General features: G+C 31.2%; 1 protein-coding gene across 6 annotated transcripts in view; it reads right to left on the bottom strand.

Moving 5' to 3' along the window:
* The window catches only part of LOC117175984 (endoribonuclease Dicer), a 357,463-nt gene extending 355,946 nt beyond the window's left edge, over nt 1-1,517 (bottom strand). For all 6 annotated transcript variants that reach the window (XM_033365884.1, XM_033365885.1, XM_033365883.1 and 3 more), the window contains exon 1: nt 1,092-1,517. The gene's annotated coding sequence lies outside the window, so the exon portion shown is untranslated. The remainder of the gene's footprint in view (nt 1-1,091) is intronic.
* Between the last annotated feature and the right edge of the window lie 19,809 nt (nt 1,518-21,326).

The following is a 21,326-nucleotide window of genomic DNA, read 5'->3' as shown; positions in this document are numbered from 1 at the left end:
TCTTTTTGAAGGGGGTGGTTAGTAAAAATGTGACCATGTGTGACATAAGGGAGGGGTCACTCTAGTTTTATAAAAAATTAGCGGACGTCCTTTATGGACGGTGAAACTATTTGTAAACCATATTTTCCAAATAATTAATTCGTAAATTTGAAGAATATTGCAGGAAATCAGTGAGCTACTAATTTACTTTAGTGAAATATAATTGTAAATTAGAGGCTCAATGTTCACAAACCCAAATTGAGAGATTACATTCATAATTTGTTGAAATTATTTTCAAGTTCTAATTTTTACGACTTTTTTGTTATAATTGGAGAAATATCCAGCATTCAGGAAAATAATATGATTCAATTTTTTACTTTGTTCTGTATAATTGTATAATTGATACCAACTCTGATCTTCTCTACCGACTTTATCAAATTGTACCCTGTTTCATCAAGTGAGTAGCAGGTAGCGAGCAGGTATGTCACTTTTCATTTTAGTTCCCACAGAAAAAATACACACATAGGGCGCGTTTTTGGACCTTGAATTTTAGTTCCCGGAAGACCAAGGGTACCTTTTCACAGATCTATTTTGAATGAATTTGACACATCGAGTTCGTATCTAGGTTCTCTACCATACCAATCAAATCTGCCATGAACCAACAAAGTAGCTAGAAATGAATCCTATGAAAAATATTATTTCCAGGATTAATTCAAAACAGGCCTCCGTGAAAAGATTCTCTCCCAAACATAGGGCGCGTTGCGGTAAGTCAGTCGAACTTAAATGCCCGGCATAAGCAATCTCTCACCTCATCTCTGATACTACTCCCGGGACTCTTTATGACCCTGGTAATTGAACGGCACTAAAACGGCACTCAAAAAGTACAAAGCATCAGAAAAGCAGAATATTAGGTGGAACTACCCTATACTTGTAGTATTATATTTTATATTGAAGTTGTTAAATTAAATAGGTGTAATAAAGAAAAAACGTAGTAATCAAAACAAATTTCTCTAGACGTATTATACACACTAACGTTAAAAAGTTATGCAAACACATCTTATTTTTTAATTTAGGACTTCGTAGCTTCTATAAATTACATTCAAGATACATACCACAAAACAATTTCAATGTCGACAGGCAGAAATTGGTTCTAAGCGTAAATAATCATTTATATCTTATTATGGAGTGCACATTTGTGTCAATATGCTACGGGCTGCAGTATGCCGGTCGTGGTTACGCCACGTTTGACAATTACGTCGGAGATTCACAATAATAAACACAAAAGAACACACGCACAAGGTACTTCGCAGTGGGACTCCAATGCCTCAAGTTGTTGGTTCTCTCTTTCTACCATGTGAGATAGAAAACTAAGTTCGATCAAGATTGAACAGATGGTTTCGTAATCTATCTTATCGTTTTGACACTAAGGAATAATAATAAGGAGACAGATCTTCGTACATGCGATTTTGCAGGGGTAACGGCACCGTAATGGTATATTAACACGCCTGTCGTATGCAGACGGAAAATGTATCTTCCTCTTTGGGTGCACTTATACCTCTGTCTGCCTCACGAAAGAATGAGACCCAACCATGATCTAATAAATACATGATCTAGCCACGCGCAAGTAAAAAAACCGAACCAATAAGAACCCACCGCTTAATTTCTCCATCTTGGATAAGAAAGGCGGCAAACGTAACGGATTTTAAAATGCAAAATGTAAGAATAAAAATTTCTTGTACTTTGCAGGTGTATAAATATTTGAATCCTTATAAAATGTATTATAATAATGTTGAAGATCGTTTGAGGAAAATACGGATTAACTATAATTTTAGGTTATGTGTTTTATAACTTTTTTCTGCTGACAAAAAATGACGTATCTGTGTCAAATAAAATTAAATTAAAGTCAAGTGGGAAAGTTCTAAGTAAAGCAAATAATATAATGCAATGCAGGTTGGACGCTGGACCGGGAAACCTAGAGAACCGGGAAATTACAGTGAATTTATTTTTCGACCGCGAATGTTACAAAATTTGTATAATAAAAATTTTGTCTAACTTTGATTTCAACCGTTTTTTTTTTAAATTTCCTAAATTGTGATTTTTATAGATTATTATACCATTTAATTTAGAATACTAAATTCGAAAATCTGTCTCTTTAAAAATTTCCCAGTTAAATTTTCTTATTTTTCAGCATACATTTTAATTGAAGAATTTTAAAATGTAGTTTTAGAGGTTGAAAAAATTAAGAATTACAAGTTTAAAAATCGAAAATTTTTTTATAAAGAACTAGGTGGCCGTCGGACTGGAAAACCGAGAATTTTACGAATTTTCAGAAGAAAAATCTGCCCAAGCTATATTATAACAGTTTTAAAAATAATTAAAGTGCAGTTTTGAGGATTTGAACAATTAAAAATTAAAAGTATTGAAGCTGAAATTTTCTGATAAAAAACAGTTTTATTTTATCAACTGTAAATATTAAATAAATAAATTATTTAAAAAATGGATCTGCACTCATGATTTATCAATAATATATTTTTATCATTAACAGTTTCAGGTATTCCTTTATAAATATTTTTTGTATTAAATTTAATAAATAAATTTATTAATATAATACTTCTATTAATGTTTTCAGCCATTAAAAAATGTAAACGTGCGTTTGACTATTTTCCACTTAGAAAATAAATGCATAATAATATAGTCATAATTAAATGTTTTTATTAAATTAAAAATATTGTGAGTCTAAATTATTTAATTTTTAACCCATTTAATTTGAAATTTCTTAATGTAGAAAAATAATAAGTATTTAATATTTAGCAATATTTCACTGTTCATTTAAGACGAATAAATTTAAACCAAATATTGAAAAGAAAACAATTTGAAACTGAATTGTTTTACATAGAAAGCTTTGAATCTTTAGATTTCCAAAGAACTTTGGATTTCTTAGCATTAAAATTTTAATTGTTCTATTTAAAAAGTGTTTAATTTATAAGTGAAATTGTTAAATTTTGACGCATAAATAACAATTGAACACTTATTATTTGTACACAAAATTTTAGTAATTTTAAGAGATAAGTCGAAGTTTGGAAAAGATTCAAAATTAATTACAAGCTTGATATTATTTCAAGTAATTTAAACGATGTGTCTTAATTCATTTTCCTATAACAGTTCGCCGTTCCAAATCTTCAAGAAAAAAGATGAATTTAAAGTAAAATTTTATATCTTGACTAAAAAAAATTGAATTTGTAATAAATTGGTGAAAATTCCAACCAAAAAGATAAACTTTTTACCAAAAAAGGCAAATCTCTAACAAAAATGTATGATATTTCAAGCAGAAAGACAAATTTTCTACCTAAAAAAAATATTCTTAATGAAAATGGTAAATCTTTACCCCAAATACCGAATTTTTAACCAAATAGTTGAATTTCTGAACTTAAAGATGAATTTCCAACGAAGAAGATTTTTTTCTATCTAAAAAACAAATTTTCAGCATATTAAATAAATTTTTAGTCACAGAAATTTTCAATGAAAATGATTAATCTTTCACCATGTTAATTTCTAGTTATGGAAATTATTTTTAAACATCAAGCAAAGAATTTCCAACAAAATAGTTCAGTTTTTAACAAACAAACCAAAAATAATTTTTATCCAAAAAATGAATTTTCCAGGAAATAGTTGTATTTTCAACCAAAGAAATAAATATTTACTCAAGAATATAAATGTTTTACCAAAAAAAAGCATATTCCACTAAATACGTATATGAATTTTTAACAAAATAGATAGTTTAAATTTCGAAATGCAAATTTTAAATCAAACGAAAAATAGTTAAAAATGCAGTAAAAAAATGTTTTCAAACAAGACAAGACGAATTTTCAACAAAATATCGAATAATTAAATTGACATTTAAATAAATTACTTTCCAATCAAACAAAGAACGAGTTTTCAACAAAATATTGTGACCAAGAAGATTAATTTTCTACCGAAAAACACTAAATTTAACAAAATACAAGAATGATAAGAAAGATATATTTCGGGTTACAATTGTGTACAAAGCTACGAATTTTTGCGGGAAAAAATTATTTTCAACCTAAAAAATGAAATTTTAAGAAAATAATTAAATTTCCTCAACAAGATTCTTTTTCTTGTAAAAAGACGTATTTTAATAAAAAATACCTGAATTTTATACAAACAAAACTAACTTTTAAACACCAAATGGAATAGTTTTTTTCCTTAATATTTCTATTTTCATATATTTCATAAAGTTTTGACATGTTTATATATTATGTTATCATCTTTCTCATTTTATTCTTAAAAATGTGAATTTATTGTAAAATTTGGTTTGAAAATCGCGCGATTTTTATCACTTCTGGTTCCGGTTTAATCGTAGTCAAATCAAAACAGTGTGAAGTTGAGGCAGAACTCTACGTAGAGGGGTGCGTTCCAGGGGACCACCCAGGTGCACTCCGAGCCGTTCCACGATGTTAGGTGAGTGTTGGGCTTCACTCGGGCGAACCGTTCAGTGGTCACTCGGGCGAAGAGTGGGGGTCACTCGACGGGTGACTTATTTCACCCACTGAAACTAGATAGGTGGAAGTGAGTGAACAGTGGAATTGGCGGGTAGAAGTGGCGGGTATCGCAAGTTTAGTAGTAGACTAAAATTTAGTATCTTCATCATCTAAAGTTTAGTATCTTCATCACTTTCCACTATTATTGAACACATCACTGTTTGTAATAACAATGAACTCATTACTGAAGCAGCAATTAAAATCTTCTTATCCTGTTATTGAATTTTTTTAACTTTTGTGTAACGTAACCTCAACTATTTTTCACCAAACATACACCCGACGCACACTCGAAACCGTTTATTCTACCATTCTCCTTCCACTTCACCCTAGTAAACTCCGCCCACTTCTTTACAGCACCCTCCAATTCACCCGGGTGGTTGCCTGGAACGCACCTGAGGATGTAACGGAATGCGCTGTTTTATGAACTAAAACTCCAAGGCGCTAAGACTCTTTTACTAAATACTATCAGAACTAGTAAATTCTCTGGCGGGAAGATGCAAATGGCTTTAATATGGAATTGATTATGAATGTATAGAATCGATAAATATTAAGAAATTATTATTGTACACGAATTCCACGAATATTATACGTTTATTGCGGCTTAGGAAACCTGTATGAGAGTATTTTATCCGAATTTAACTACATTAAGACTTTCGTTAAAGATATTTCTTAGTTAACTGTCCAAAGTAGGTTTTGAGGTTAGGAACTTGAGATCTTGGGCTATTTTTAGAATCGTTAATGAGTCATGGCGCCAGTCAGACGCAATAAAAAGAGGACCTTTGGACTTACAAACAGGAAACTGTCACTCAAAGAGATTGACGTTTTACGGTGATAAAAATTGAACATTGGAACCATTATCCTTGAACTATCACTCGTTTTAATTGCCGTAATAAGTAGGAGGAGCAAAGTGAACTCACTTATGATTGGTTATTCGACACTAAAAGTGAGTGTCGTCAGCATTTTGATTGGTTAAAAGGTAAAATTAGGGATAAATCCCGCTTAAAACGAGATTATAAATATAGACGCAGAGCTCAGAAAAGTCAGTTATAAATACGAGTTTGAACATGATTAGAGGTTAATTGGCGGATACTTGTCATTTCGGCGTGCTCTTTAAAACCTTGAACCTGCGACTCTTAGGCTTTTTAATATTTTGATGAAACGGACTTATTAAAATTCTGATAAATTCAAGGGCATTGCGACCTATCGATTTCGCTTTGGCGCACTGCTCGACTAGTGTCCAAATGTGTTTCGTTGTCAAGGGCTAAGCTTACTTGTTTGTGTGTTTGGAATGAAACTAATGAAATAATTGTTCGTTAATTACAAACCGCTCTTATTTGTTTAGAAACAAATGAAATGGACAATGTCAAGTCTTGACTCCAAATTGTTCGACCTTATGGAAGTGTTTTCCGATTCTCAATATCAGCCTTTTCAAATCTGCCGCGTCTACCACGAACTGCAATACACGATCTTTGTCGTTTATTCTAGAGATCAAATAAGAGAATATGTCATTCATGAACAATTAAATATCGACAAATTATAATAAACATTCAAGTTTATTTTACCATCTAAAATCTGTATACCAAGTGAATCATTTTTCAAACCTAACCTATATTTCGCCCCTAATGGTTTCAACCATTCAACGACAGGTAACAGATCTATACCTCAACAAATCAGTGCAGAGTATTAAGGGCATGTGACACAGCTAAATACCTATATTACCGACCTCACTTTTTCAGTTCACTGAATGTTTTTTTGAACCTAAGAACTTTTTTTGTAAATAAAATAACAAGCTGAAACTTTGGAAAATGTATTAGAGTAAAATAAAGTACGTTTAGGTACTGTATTTTAGTGAACTTTTTTTATGCATAAAATATCGGTCTCAAACTTTGAAAAATGCCAGAGCCGAAAGAAAACTACGTTTAAGTACAAAGCTTAATAATAAAAGATGTAAAACAAAATTTTCAACTATCAATTCCATCGGCATCAGCCGGTAACATTGAACACGAAAATACGAATCCTTTAGAGCCTCGTCTAGTGGCCGCCAGGGTTCGTATTTTCACGTACAACGTTACCGGCTGATGCCGATGGAATTGATAGTTGAAAAAAGATGAAATAATTTGCAGTGAAGTTCCTACCAAAATGCAGTACCTAAACGTACTTTATTGTACTCTAATACATTTCCCAAAGTTTCAGCTCGATATTTTATTTACAAAAAGAGTTCTTAGATTCAAAAAAACATTCAGTGAACTGAAAAACTGTGGTCGGTAATATAGGTATTTAGCTGTGTCACATGCCCTTAACAGAAGAAATTCGATAGCAGAGTTTGGACATAACAAATTGGTGACAGCTCTGTGGGATTTACCTGTGCCGTGAAAAATATAGGTCACGAGTTTAGTTTCAAGGATGCATGTTTCCCTGATTTAATGTGAATTTTTCTACTAGACCGAAAACATTCAGTGCTCCAGAGGCGGATGAAGTAGTTCTTGGTCCACTGATGCGTGTGACGTCAAGCAGAAGAATTCCGTGACTTCTTGTAATGATAAACTGGAATCTTCTACCAGGGTTTTGGATGGTTTTACCAGAGATGAGGTGGGAGATTGCTTACGCCGTGTATTTGATTTCGACCGACTTACCCCAGCGCGCCCTGTTTGCCTCAGCCTTCCGGGAACTGAAATTAAAGGTCCAAAAGCGCGCCCTGTTTGCCTTATTCTTATTTTTCGGGAACTAAAATGAAAGGTGGCTTATCTGCTACTCACTTGGTAAAACAGGGTATAATTTGATAAAGTCGGTAGAGAAGATCGGAGTTGGTAACAATAATACATAATAAAATAATACATTAAGAAAAATGTATCAAATCTACTCCTTTAAAATTAATTATTTAACTAACTTTAATGATTTTCTCAACTAGAAAATGTTATCATAATAAAGATAATTTTTTATTTATTATCTCCAGTTTTTAGAATAATATAATTATTAATTAATTTATAATTAATACTGTGAATAATTATACCTAATTATTTTGATCCATGTTATTTAAATTTAAATTCATTATTGTGTTTTTAAAGATGAGGAGTTTATATAATAATAATTAGAGTATGATCTTAAATTCAATAGATTCTATACATTAGATACATTATTAATATTTTACATAATTTTCATTAGATAATAAAGCTTTAATTTGAACAATTTTTAATTTTAAAATTGTAATCGCTTCGAATTAAAAATTATTTTTCAATTACATTATTCAATTTTGATCACTCTGAATTAGTCTAATTTTAAAAATTGAAGTTGGTCATTTTTTTCAGAGATTCTGATACAAAAATCTTTTAATATATGTATTTTTCTTAAATTCCAAGCAAATTCAATTAGAACTTAGTCAATATCGTAAACAAATTTAAAAATCTTAGTATTTGATATACCATACGAATAGGAGAGAAATACTGCCTTGATTTGGAAGAACACCGTTAACTGTATTTTGGATAAGGCTCTTGAGCCGCCTAACGTTAATTGCTTCAGGTGACTTTATCCGATTTGCAATTAACGGTGTTTTTCCAAATCACGGCAGAATAGGCATGTCGTTGCAGGATCTAAATAACGAGCGGGCTGTTCTACCTAGATCTTGGATTGCTAAACCTCTATTGCTTTTGCAAACCAACGTGGTCCACTCCCCCTTGTAACTTATGATCAATCCCCGCGCCCAAGCTGGTAGCTTGAGGCTAGTCCCCTCCTATTCGAATGTCCATCAGAGGCGGTGGAGCCTTGCCAAGGGGACACAGGGGCCAATGCCTCCCATACAAATCGACCAGGGAGGGCCAAAGTCTTGATTTGCCTACGCGTAAATAAAATGCTTAAACCAAAGATAATAATATCTTTGCTTAAACTCATTCGATCGTAGGATATATAAACCTTTCAATTCTTTCTTGCTTTGTTTAATCTTTGAAATTTATCTGGAATCTATGTGGAATAATAGAAGCCTTTCCGAATTCTTTTATATTTATCCGAAACCTTTGCGAAATATTTGAAATTTTCGTAAATTCTTCATAAAATCATTGAGATATTATTGCAACCTTTGTAAATTCTTCGTGAAATTTTCGCTAAATAGCTTTTTTAAATCTATTCAAAATGTTTAAACTTTTTGAGAATTTTGAACACTTTGTGAAATAATAGAAGTCTTTCTAAAATAATGGAAATATCTGTGAAATCTTCTAAACATATCCTAAATCTTTCCAAAATGTTTGAAATCTTTGTAAAATCATTAGGACGTCATTGGAATGATTTGTTCAATCTTTGAAATCTATTTTAAATCTTCGTGAAATATTTGTAAGCTTTGTGAAATCTTTAAAGTCATTGGGAAATCATTGAAAATGTTGTGAAATTTTTCTAAAATTTTAGTGAATTCTCTCAAAATCTTTGCAAAATCATTAGGCAATTATTGAAATCTTTGGTTCAATCTTTGAAATCTATCTGAAATCTTTCTGAAATATTTGAACTCTTTAAGAAATTATTTAATTCTTTGTGAAATACTGGTAAATTCTCTAAAAATCATTGTGAAATATTTGAAAGGTATCTGAAATCTTTCAAATCTATCTAAAATCTCGGCGAAATCTTTAAAATCTTTGAAAACTTTGGGAAATCATTGACATTTTTGTGAATTGTTTAAAAGTATTCGCAAATTATTTGATGTACTCTTGAAATATTCGGTGATATTTGTTAATTTAATGAAACCTTCATGAAATCTTTTTAAAATGATTGAAGTCTTTATGCAGTCTCTTAAATCGACTCGAAATCTTTGAAATCTTAATTGTCGAATAATAGAGGACTTTATAAAATCTTTTAAATATATGCGAAGTCTTTGCGAAACCTTTGAAATTGTTCCGATTTCTATGGCATTTAACCGTTCTTTTAATAATGTGATTCTAAGTTTTAATAATTTCAGCTTTTAATAAAACCAATTCAAGTCAAAATCAATTGGACTTAAATAAGTTAGTTCACATTTTTTAATGGACTTACTTTGACCTGCTAGATCATTAACCATTTTTAATAAAATCATATGGTAACTATTACATCAAGAATGTAAAGCTTCATTAAGAAATTGGTATTAGCTACTTTTAGATGAAATAGTAACTCTTTGTACTATAAAAAATAATTAAGAGAGTCTCGTTGCCAGTTTCTAATAAATAATTTCAGAGATTTGTAATAGAGCGGAGTAATTTTCATGACAAATAAATAATAAAATTGAGTAATTTTGAAGTTTCTATTACCTATTCGTTTTTTGTTATAAACGTTTATTTTTGTTTGTTTGTTAAATGTTAATGGACTCTTAAGACTCTTAAAAAAGCTAGTTCTTCAAAAACGGCATTGGACTCTATAAATTTGTATTTGACTCCTAAATTTGTAATATGCCAAAGGCGTAAAACACATCGGTATTTTGCAAGTAAATAGTCGCTAGCGCATCTGGAGCACGGTGCACAGTGGTCTGGAATAAGAATTTACTGTTCATAATCGCCCACAGGTCGTATTTCTTAACCGATTTGAAAGTTTTTTTAGAAATTCTCAGCAATTAATTTTTAAGAGAATTGTGGTTTGCTTTTTAAAATTTTTTTTCACAAAGCAACAATATATAAACAAATATAGTGACAAAATTGACCATTTTAGCTTTGTGAATTTTTATCTCAAGAAAAAATACAGATAGAAACTCACTATTAGCCAAAATTATTGCACATGTATACATAGAACATAATTAATTTTAATAATATTTAACTTAATTATTATAAACAATTTTTATAAACAAATTCTTATTATTTTTTTATCATAGAAAAAATCGTTTATTTCACGCTAGTTGCTAATATTTTTCATAAAAGTCATAATTTGTAACAAAAAAATTGGCATGAGTTAACAAACATTGTTTTTATAAACATTTCTATAAACAAATTCTTTATAAACGAGTTTTTTCATAGCTGAATTGATTTTTCTGAACAAAAGTGATTCACAATTGTCTTTAAAGCCATTTATATACTTTAAGCTTTATCAAACATAAACAATATAGATTGTTTATAACAATTTAGTTGAATAAGTCTCCTAATCGGCCGTTTCCTCATTTGTTTTTCATGAAGTTACGTACAAAACAAATGAAAGATAAGTGACTTCTGAATACGCAAGTACAGGATTATTGCACCTTATTTTCACTTGTTCCTTATTTATTTTTCAGGAAGTTGCATAAAACAAATTAAAGATAGGTGACTTCCAAAAACGCAAGTACAGTTTTATTGCTATGTACAGTTTGCTACAGAAATTGTTATCAACAATTACGCAAATTATTATTTAACGTCCCATATCCAATTTTGGAATCACTGTTAGTTTATTGTCGGATAATTTCAGTAGCAAACCGTCCTTTTTGCATGTTAAAAAATAAATCATAGTTTTGTTAAAAAAATTGTTTATAACAATCATATAAATTATTCTTTATTTAATTTCGTTGGTTAGTCACCACAATAAATGTCACTCTAATAATTATTGAAGAAAAAAACATTTTTTTCTACAAGGAAACGGCCGATTAGGAGACTTGTTTAACTAAATTGTTATAAACAATCTATATTGTTTATGTTTGATAAAGCTTAAAGTATATAAATGGCTTTAAAGACAATTGTGAATCACTTTTGTTCAGAAAAATCAATTCAGCTATTAGAAAAGCTCGCTTATAAAGAATTTGTTTATAGAAATTGTTTATAATAATTAAGTTAAATATTATCAAAGCTAATTACGTTCTATGTATACATGTGCAATAATTTTGGCTGATCGTGAATTTCTATCTGTATTTTTTCTTGAGATAAAAATTTACAAAGTTAAAATGGTCAATTTTGTCACTATATTTGTTTATATATTGTTACTCTGTGAAAAAAATTTAAAAAAAGCAAACCACAATTCTCTGAAAAATTAATTGCTGAGAATTTCTAAAAAAAACTTTCAAATCGGTTAAGAAATACGAACTGTGGGTGATTATGAACAGTAAATTCCTATTCCAGACCACTGTGCGGTGGGACGACTCCTTGTAAGATTTGACAATTTTACGCCTGTGGCGTAGAAAATATTTGCGACTCTAATCTGTAATGCAGCTTGCCCATTCATCTTTCGGGAAACTATCCTTTGAAACAGTCAGGCCGGTGGTTGTAAAAAGTAGAAATATAGGCGGGAAGCCTCTAGGAGTCTAGGACTCTCGGTAGATTACTGGGGATGAGTATTCCATGATGGGGAGGGGGGGGGGCTTCAATATTTATTTCTGTTCTTATTGGATTTCCTTAACACGTTTATTATGATTTACAGAAGTTGTTCTTTTCAAAGGAAGAACTTTCCGATAAATTCAATGTAAATGAATGGAAATTTTTTAATCAACATACAATTGTTTAGAATGTAACAGTTATTATTCTCATTATTAAAATTTGAATTTATCCAACAATGTACTTATAATATTTTTTAAATATTAATGAAACGTAAAAAAATGCATTTTTAAGGTATTTTGCGATGAAGGTAGAATGAAATTGTTCTATCTAAATTTGATCCGAATTTTCTATAGAATTTCATTTATCACGTTTTTTACTTCAAGGTTTAGATAAATGTTACATTAATGTGCATAATGAAATTAAGAAAAATTCAAGATCTGGCATACAAAATCGTATTTATTCAAGCGAGACGTGTACACAAAAGTATTAGAAATTATATTTGACACGCGCAAAAGAAACTTAATTATTAATTAAGCGTCAAACACAATCAGAAAAATCTGTTTTTCGGATTCAGGGGGTCTAAAATCGTGGGCAATTGACAAAAACTGGGGGAGCCAATTTTACATAAATCTAATACTTTCTCTGGCGAGAATGTAAAAATCGAGAATTATTCTAGATCAATCCTAACTCTTAAAGATCTACACCCCTTTCCTCACATTACTCCCTTCCACCCTCAGTGAGTCACGGCTACACCACGAAAGGCAAATAATGGCTGAATTGCGAATGGTATAATACTAAAATATTTCAATCCTTGGAAAAAATTCTATCGGCCTCCAAAATCGTTTGGTCCACCTACAACTGATAGGATCCTTCCTTGTATAAGCAGAAACTATTAGAGAATATGAGAAAAAGAAAAAACTGCGTTTCTTATATTGCAGAGCCGTACTTAAATTATGCAACAGATTACCGGTTCTCTCCAAGGCCCCCCTCAAACCTGTAATGAACCGTACAACCCCCCCCCCCCTCTTACTATACATAATTCATGGTTTACAGAAATAATAAAATAAGGGACTTGAAGCGTATATTCGCATTTTCAGTTAAAAGTTGGCTTTATCCTCTGCTTGATTTTATACAGAATTTTTAATTTTCATAGCATTCAACATTTTAAAGAGAAAAATGTTTAGCTCTGTCATAATTAAAATAAATAAAACTTATCAGTCATTAAAAAATAGATGAACATAAGACTTTTTCCCGTAATGTATTAAAATTATAAGTCATAATTTATGATTTATAGCATATAAATAGCTATGTAACGATATAATATTAAAAATTTTAATTTTAAAAATAAATAATTAGTTTTCATTATATAACTACCCACTAATAATTGTGAATCATTAGATTAATTATATAATAAACACTTAATATTAGAGTGGTAAATAAATATGCAGTACATCATTTACATTTATGGTAACTCGTGTAATTGTAACTGCGGTGGTAACTCATTTTTAAAATTCTCTAACTTAAGCAATTACCGACGCGGAACGTCTGAAAAATGCCGAAAACTGCGAAGTAACTCCGAGGAGTTGACCTACAAACCAAGAGGACGCTTTTAACAGTCGGATTTTGACGGAGTCTCTTATTCCATTACATGAGCAATCTCCCAACTCATCTCTGGTTTTACTCCCGGTAGCTAAGGGTGTTTTTAAATTACACCGAGATTGTCAATGGTTGGAATGAGCCACCATATATTCCTCAACAACCGCAAGCTTAATGGATTATAAATCCTGAAAATTTAACGGAAATTTATTACTGGATCACCGGACTCGTGAAGAGTGCGGCTCCGAGGGACTTCCTGGATTGCAGAACTTTGGCAAATCTCAAGGACGTCTTCAAGACCTTTAAGTGGAAATTCAAATGGAACCTTCAGATCACCGAGAGCATTCCAATTAATGTATTGTGAAGTGATTATTTCTCACTCTTATTGTGTTTTCAAAATTATAATGTTTTAATTTTTATAAGAGAAAAGGAAAAGTGTTATTATAAAGTCGCAAATTGGATTATAACCACAAGTAAGTCTTATCCTTCAATTATTAAGTAATTAAAAATGCCTAAATTGCGTGCGAAAAAAAAGGACTCGGAATAGCTATCCCCTGCTCTCATCAAGTGACGAAATCGAAACTTCAGGTTAAAGGAATAAGCAAAAATCGAGTAATAAAGGCCCTGTTGATCCGAGTGCGGTGGCTGGCAATTCCCTGACAATGCAAATATTATAGTCTTCTTAACATCTATTAACAAATAATATTAGCCCATCTATAAGTTCAGAGCTCGGAAATTCTTCTACCCTAATAAGAAACGAAACACCGGTTTATCTTCCTACTCCCTTGTCAGAAAATTCAATTGCTTTGGCCGGAACTCGTGGTTTTAGTAAAATTTTAAAAATAGTGCGAGGGATGCTTCCATCCTTTGATGTGAAAAATATGTTCATCACTATGTTTGATGATAACTGCAGAGCCGCAATTTCGTTAATTCACCCTTCTGATATTTCATGCTTAACAATGTTAATTAGAACAAAAATAACTGGAGAGGCGAGACAACATATTCAGGATAGAAGAGGGATCACTTTAGATAAAATATCAAGAACCTTAAATCAAATCTATTCTAAAAATGAAGACATAAGTCAACTTATGCAAGATCTAGCTAATGTCAAAATTAATGCGAGTGAAACTGTTCAGGAATATGGAGCAAGAGTAAACTTGACTCTAAATAGATTAGTTTCTCAAGTTTTAGAAAATATTCCATGAGAAGAGGATATTGGAATGTAAAGCTTACAGAACTACATCAAGAGCAAATTTTTTACGTGGTTTAGATTATAAGATTTATTCCCAGATAATAGATACAGAGATAAATACACTAGGCAAAGCCATTGCACTCGCGAATCAGGAGGATCTTAAGTTAAAAAGTTGGAGCAGGGTACATATAAGAACGTCAGCATCCGAAGCTGATTTGAGTTCTAATATAGGACAAAACTCGAAACCGCTATTTAATTGGAATTAAACAATATCACACTTGCGAACTGAAAATCAATTTAAAGAAAGAAGTAATTGGATCAATAAGATACAATGTTTTTACTGTAACATGTTAGGGCATTTTAAAAGAGATTGCCCGGAATTGGCAAACAAAAGATTTATAAAGGGCAAAGAGGAATCTGGTTGTCATTATTGTGATAGGAATAATAAAAAACATTCTGTAGAGTGTGAACAATTAAAACAAAAATTTCGAGATCGAAAATCAAAGAATGATATTAAATGCTCCAAGTGTCAAAATATCGGATATATTAAGCGAAATTGTCCTTGTGTCCCATTTTCGAATAATATGCGTGAAGGGCATAGGAGAAAGTGCTACTATTGTAGGTCTTCTGGTCATTTAGCTGAAGTTTATGAGGTTAGAATGGGAAAACAAAATAAAAATGGCAAAATTGTTGTGGTTTAAAACTAGGATAAATTTGTTAAATTAACAAAACGAATTTAAATCTACCGCAATTTGGATGTGATATGATTTTTATTGAGAGTGTATACATTTTAGGACACACTCACATATGATGGTTTTTTTCCGTTTATTGACTGTAATATTTTTTTTCGATGGCATTGTCAAACTAGCTATAGTAAGTGTTGACGTATGTGACGCAGTACACAGGATTTTATAGAGGGTTGTGTACCCGGATAATTGGCTGTGTGCCGGAATAAAGGGTTGTGTACCCGGATAATTGGCTGTGTGCCGAAATAAAGGGTTGTGTACCCAGATAATTCGCTGTGTGCCGGAATAAGGGGCTGTGTCCCCGGATAATTGGCTTGTGCCGGAAAAGAGGGTTGTGTACCCAGATAATTGGCTGTGCGCTGGAAAAGAATTTGTGTAAAATGACTATGTGTTGGAAATCTGAAACTGTATGGCCTGAATAACCCAGTAGTTCGATTGACTCAATGATAGTGAGAGTTGGGACAATGGAGGCTCTTGTATCAAAACTGATTACTATGATAATGAGGCAACTATTGGACCATAATCATTGTCAATGAAGTCAATTAAAAGTCTACGTTTAGAGTGAAAAATTTTCTAATTATGAAATGATCTTAACGACATTTCCTTATTCTCGTAGGATTAAATTTTTGAATAACATTTTCCCGGTTCTGAACATTGAATTGATGTTATGTTGGAAAAATCATCACTTCTCCTGTCATTGCCTGAAGGTTTGATATTTTTCGTTCTGAGAAAAATGCTGGTTTAAGAACTAAGATAAAAATAAATAAATAGTTAAAGCTATTAACAAGTATTATTTTAAAGCTTTTTGAAACAACTGATTGAAGATTAAAAAGAGAATAGAATCTTAGTAAAAAAGAAGATCGGGTTGGAGGGCAACATTATTATATTTTGATTAGGATTGAAATGAATATAGGATTCCAAGTAAAATCAATAATGAAACAATTTTACTGATAATATAATCTACTGGTACAGTAAAATTAAAAACTTGAAATTGAAAAATATCTGACAGGTATTTATTTGGTTTAAAGACATTTTCTTCTGTTCGGGTAGGTCATAGAGTGCCTCGAAACTGTGGAAAACCAAAGATTTTAGTTAAAAGAAAATGATAGGCAAAAGGAAATTAACCATAGCAATGGAGCCATAAATATTTAAGAAATATGTATATTAAAAGAAAGTATACCCTTTTTCTTGAGGGCCTATTAACGTATAGTCTAGAACTCACAATATTCAATTAACCTTTAAGAGAGGAAAGAAATCATGAAATTATAGCAAATTGTTTAATTCCAATAAGCCAGAATAAATTTTAGCAATTCTGATGGAAAGATATTCTGATCTGAAACAGGGAATCTTGAATCACAAATCAAAAAGAAATTATAAAACGAGCAATCATTTAGAAATGTGCACTTAAAAAAAGATGTCCAAAAGCAGTTTAGTATATAATGGATTTTTAAGAAAAAGGTCAAGGTAGGAAAAAGTCTGAAATTTAGATCCGGTGAATAGGTAAATGAATATTGAGCTGAGTTACTGAGGAACTAAAATTTGAAAGTGTGAAAATGGACATCAATTGTCACGTGACCTGAATTGAACCATTAAAAATCGGACACTTCTCAGAAGGCTTCTGAAGTCGCTAGAAATCGAATCATTTGATAGATAACAATGAATCATTGTAAAGAAAAAGCTGCCTCAAGCATAGGGCAAGAAACATCCTTTCAGTAAGAGGGAGGTGTAACGGTATGCGCCGTTTTATGAACTAAAACTCCAAGACGCTAAGACCCTTTTACCAAATACTTTCAGAACTAGTAAATTCTCTGGCGGGAAGATTCAAATGGCTTTAATATGGAATTGATTATCAATGTATAGAATCAATAAATATTAAGTAATTATTATTGTACACCAATTCTACGAATACTATAAGTTTATTGCGGCTTAGGAAACCTGTATGTGAGTATTTCATCCGAATTTAACTACATTATGGCTTTTATCAAAGATGTTCACTGTCCAAAGTAGGTTTTGAGGTTAGGAACTTGAGATCTTAGGCTGTTTTTAGAATCGTTAATGAGTCATGGTGCCAATCAGACGCCATAAAAAGAGGACCTTTGGACTTACAAACAGGAAACTGTCACTCAAAGAGATTGATGTTTTACGGTGATAAAAGTTGGACTTTGGAACCATTATCCTCGAACTGTCACTCTCTTCAATTGCCGAAATAAATAGGAGGAGCAAAGTGGCCTCATTTATGATCGGTTAAGCGATAATAAAAGTGAGTGTCGTCAGCCTTTTGATTGGTTAAAAGCTAAAAGTAGGGATAAATCCCGCCCAAAACGAGATTATAAATATAGATGCAGAGCTCAGAAAAGTCAGTTCTAGTTACAAGTTTAAACGTGATTAGAGGTTAATTGGCGGATACTTGTCATTTCGGCGTGCTCTTTAAAACCTTGAACCTGCGACTCTTAGGCTTTTTAGTATTTTGATGAAACGGACTTATTGGAATTCAGATAAATTTAAGGGTACTGCGACTTGTTTGTGTGTTCGGAATGAAACTAATAAAATAATTGTTTGTTAGTTACAAACAGCTCTTATTTGTTTAGAAACAAATAAGATTGACAAGTTCAAGTCCTGACTCCAAATTTTTGGACTTTATGGAAGTGTTTTCCGATTCTCAATATCAGCCTTTTCAAATCTGCCGCGTCTACCATGAACTGTAATACACGATCATTGTCGTTTATTTTAGAGATCAAATAAGAGAATATGTCATCAATGAACAATTAAATTTCGACGAATTATAATAAACATTCAAATTTAATTTGCAAGCTAAAATCTGTGTACCAAGTGAATCATTTTTCAAACCTAACCTATATTTCGCGGCTAATTGTTTCAGCCATTCAACGAAAGGTAACGGACCTATACCTCGACAAATCAGTGCAGAGTATTAACAGAAGAAATTCGATAGCAGAGTTTGGACATAACAAATTGGTGACAGCTCTTTAGGATTTACCTGTGTCGTGAAAAATATAGGTCACGAATTTAGATTCAAGGATGGATGTTTCTCTGATTAAATTTGAATTTTTCTACTAGACCGAAAACATTCAGTGCATTCAGTAACAAGGATCTCTAGAAGAAGGAATAATAAGGAGACCCAACTGCCAGTGGGGAGCCTTTCGAAAGCGAGCGGATCATCGTACAGCCATTTGAATTGCTCAATTTTAGACTAGTGTATCATTAAATTACTATTACAAAAGTTTATGCTCAAACAAACATTATAATAAAGTAAAGTTTCGTAATTTTACTAATTCCCTCATCAGACTAAAAATTAAAAAGAATAAAATTATTTTAAGAATTAATAAAACCCAAAAATAACTTTATAAACATTATTATTAGCTCATTCATGAAATTCTCCACTTCTTATTTTTACCATAATTTATTCTGAAATTGCTTAATATTGACACTTAATACAAAAGTCAAGGACAACTTCCAAAACAACAAATTTAAAAATATTATACTTATTTTAACACTTCTATGCGTTTAATAAATTCCATACGAAATGAAGTTAGCCTGATTCTTAACGGTAACGAAAAGATTGTCTATTCTTCGTAGAACCCATCGATATTTAAAAATTAAAATTAATAATAGCTATATCATTGCCCTAAATTTGTACTAAACCAAGTCAACTTTTTGAAAAATTTTAACTCTTATTCTTTTATTAAAAGTGAGAATTATATCACGCCATGTCCTTTTTTGCCTTTCTATATGTAAAAAATTCCAACTTCGGAGAGCATGATTTATATGGATAGGCTATTTTTAATTTGAAACATAAGCATTTTCAAAATTATATTTAACTTTAAAAGAAAGCATGGAAATATTACTCAAAAGTCAATAATTTGTGAATAACTTATTTAATTTGAGGTATGCAATAAAACAGAATAACAGAATATTTTGTGTACTTACTTTGAATCAGAACATTTTTTAAAACTTTCTTTCTGGTCAATAATTTCCTCATGTCTGCTTACATTGTATATTCTATTGTTTGATTTTTCGCTGAGTAAACACTTTTGTGAATAATTTGAAATAGGAGATTTTTTGTTGCTGGTGAATCATTTCCTCATGTCTGCTTAAATTATATTTATGACTGAATATTGTTTCACAGAGTAAACACTTATAACCTTTGTGTCGAGTTTCACATTTTTCACTATGAACTTCACGGAAATGTCGACGTAAAGTTTTTTGATGGAAAAAGTTTTTTCATAATAAGAAGTTGAATTCGCTAGAGTTTTGAATTCGTTGGAAATTTTTCTAAAAATAATACTTTATTAATTCCTCCTGAAAACCTAGATAATTGAAGTTAGCCTAATACTTAAAGGGAAAAACAAGATAGCCCATTCTTCGTAGAACCCATCGATATATAACTGTCATTAAACTTAAGTAGAGATATTTCAAACAGTGAATTTCTGCACATGAGATTATAATGTTTTCAATCAATCTAAACGTATCAAATTGATCTTTAATAGAATGATAAAAGAATGTAACAGTATTTTATTTTGTTTGTTTATATTGATACTTATCAATTGAATACTGCTGCAGTAAAAATGAAATCTTCATATTTACTGTGTTCACGATTACAATATGTTTAAAATCTCGACATCATAGTGATACAATTTGTGAATAAACGAACAATGCGAAAAACAATTAACAAAAACTATGATTGCGAAAAAACCGAGCACAGTGAACGGAAAAATGGGCGGGGGTGGACCAGTCAATTTATCCCATTATCGTCAAAAATGTTTTTTGTAAGACGTCAGGTATTAAAAACCAAACATTTTAAGTTCTGAATATTTAAAATCGAAAGTTTTGTAGATGAACGGGCTAGACACGTTTTCATGTTTCTATTTAACTCTATACTAATTCCCTCCTCTTATTAAAATTAGAAATAATGAAATTATTATAAGAATGTGTAAAACCTAGAATTATTATTTTTTGTAATATAATAATAATTTTTATAAAGTTATTTTGGGTTTTATTAATTCCTAAAGTAAATTTATTATTTTTAATTTTAAACCGATGAGGGAATTAGTTAAATAACGAAACGTTACTTTATTACAATGTTTGTTTCAGCAGAAACTTTAGTGACAGCAGGGGTTGACTCGCCATGCTAATGCACTAAGTCAGTCTTGTGAAGGACGGCAGAAGGTGAAACACTGGCGCCACTAGTGCCACGCCCTAAATTTGAATGACAGCTGATAAGACACCTGGGAGAAAAAATAGACCTTAAAACACTGGGAATGTCTTTAAGGATTTGAATATTCAAGCAGAGTATATTGTATGAATCGTTAAGATAGTGCAAAGATTGTCAGTATGAAATATATTAAGTTTACTGTACATTTAGTCATATATTTATTTAAAAATTGGATTAAAATATGGTGATACGGATTAAATATGGACTAAAGACATCGATGTATAGATCCGAACTGTCGAGCAGGATACGACGCAAGTGCTTCAAACGGAGTAAAAAGTGTTTTTTTTTGTTCCAAAAAATGAGGCTGAACGTCGGCAACAAGCAAAAAAAAGGATTTTATTAAGAAACCTGGACATTTAGTGTGTGAAGATGAATTTTTTAAGGATCAGATAATTTGGAAAAGGGAAGTTTTAGCTCCCAATGGAACGGTTATTGCGGTAAGTATTGCGATTTGTTTACACCGATGTCCTTTAACCTAAAATAACCGAATTGCTCTGATGGTTTCCTGTATACATTGATTTTTTAATTTTGAGATATACTTGTTGTTGCCGAACTTTTAGATTATTTTGATAGCGTGTAAAAGGATAGTCTTATTAGTTTTAGAAGATTTAAAACTATTTTAAGACCCTTACTATCTTTAAGAAAAATGTTCTACGATGCCTGTGATTGGTCAGAGCGCCCCACCGTGGGGACTGGTCGAACTTGATTGGCCAATCAAGTCTTTTTTTAAAAATCCGGGAGCGCAGGGTTTCGATATTTATGTGCAATTACATTAATTCATTAATAAATGCAAGTATTCAACTATAC

This window comes from Belonocnema kinseyi, chromosome 7 (assembly GCF_010883055.1).
Source record: "Belonocnema kinseyi isolate 2016_QV_RU_SX_M_011 chromosome 7, B_treatae_v1, whole genome shotgun sequence".
NCBI classification, from domain to species: Eukaryota; Metazoa; Arthropoda; class Insecta; order Hymenoptera; family Cynipidae; genus Belonocnema; species Belonocnema kinseyi.
The sequence above is the reverse complement of the archived record's forward strand: the minus strand, read 5'-3'. Positions and strand labels throughout refer to the sequence as shown.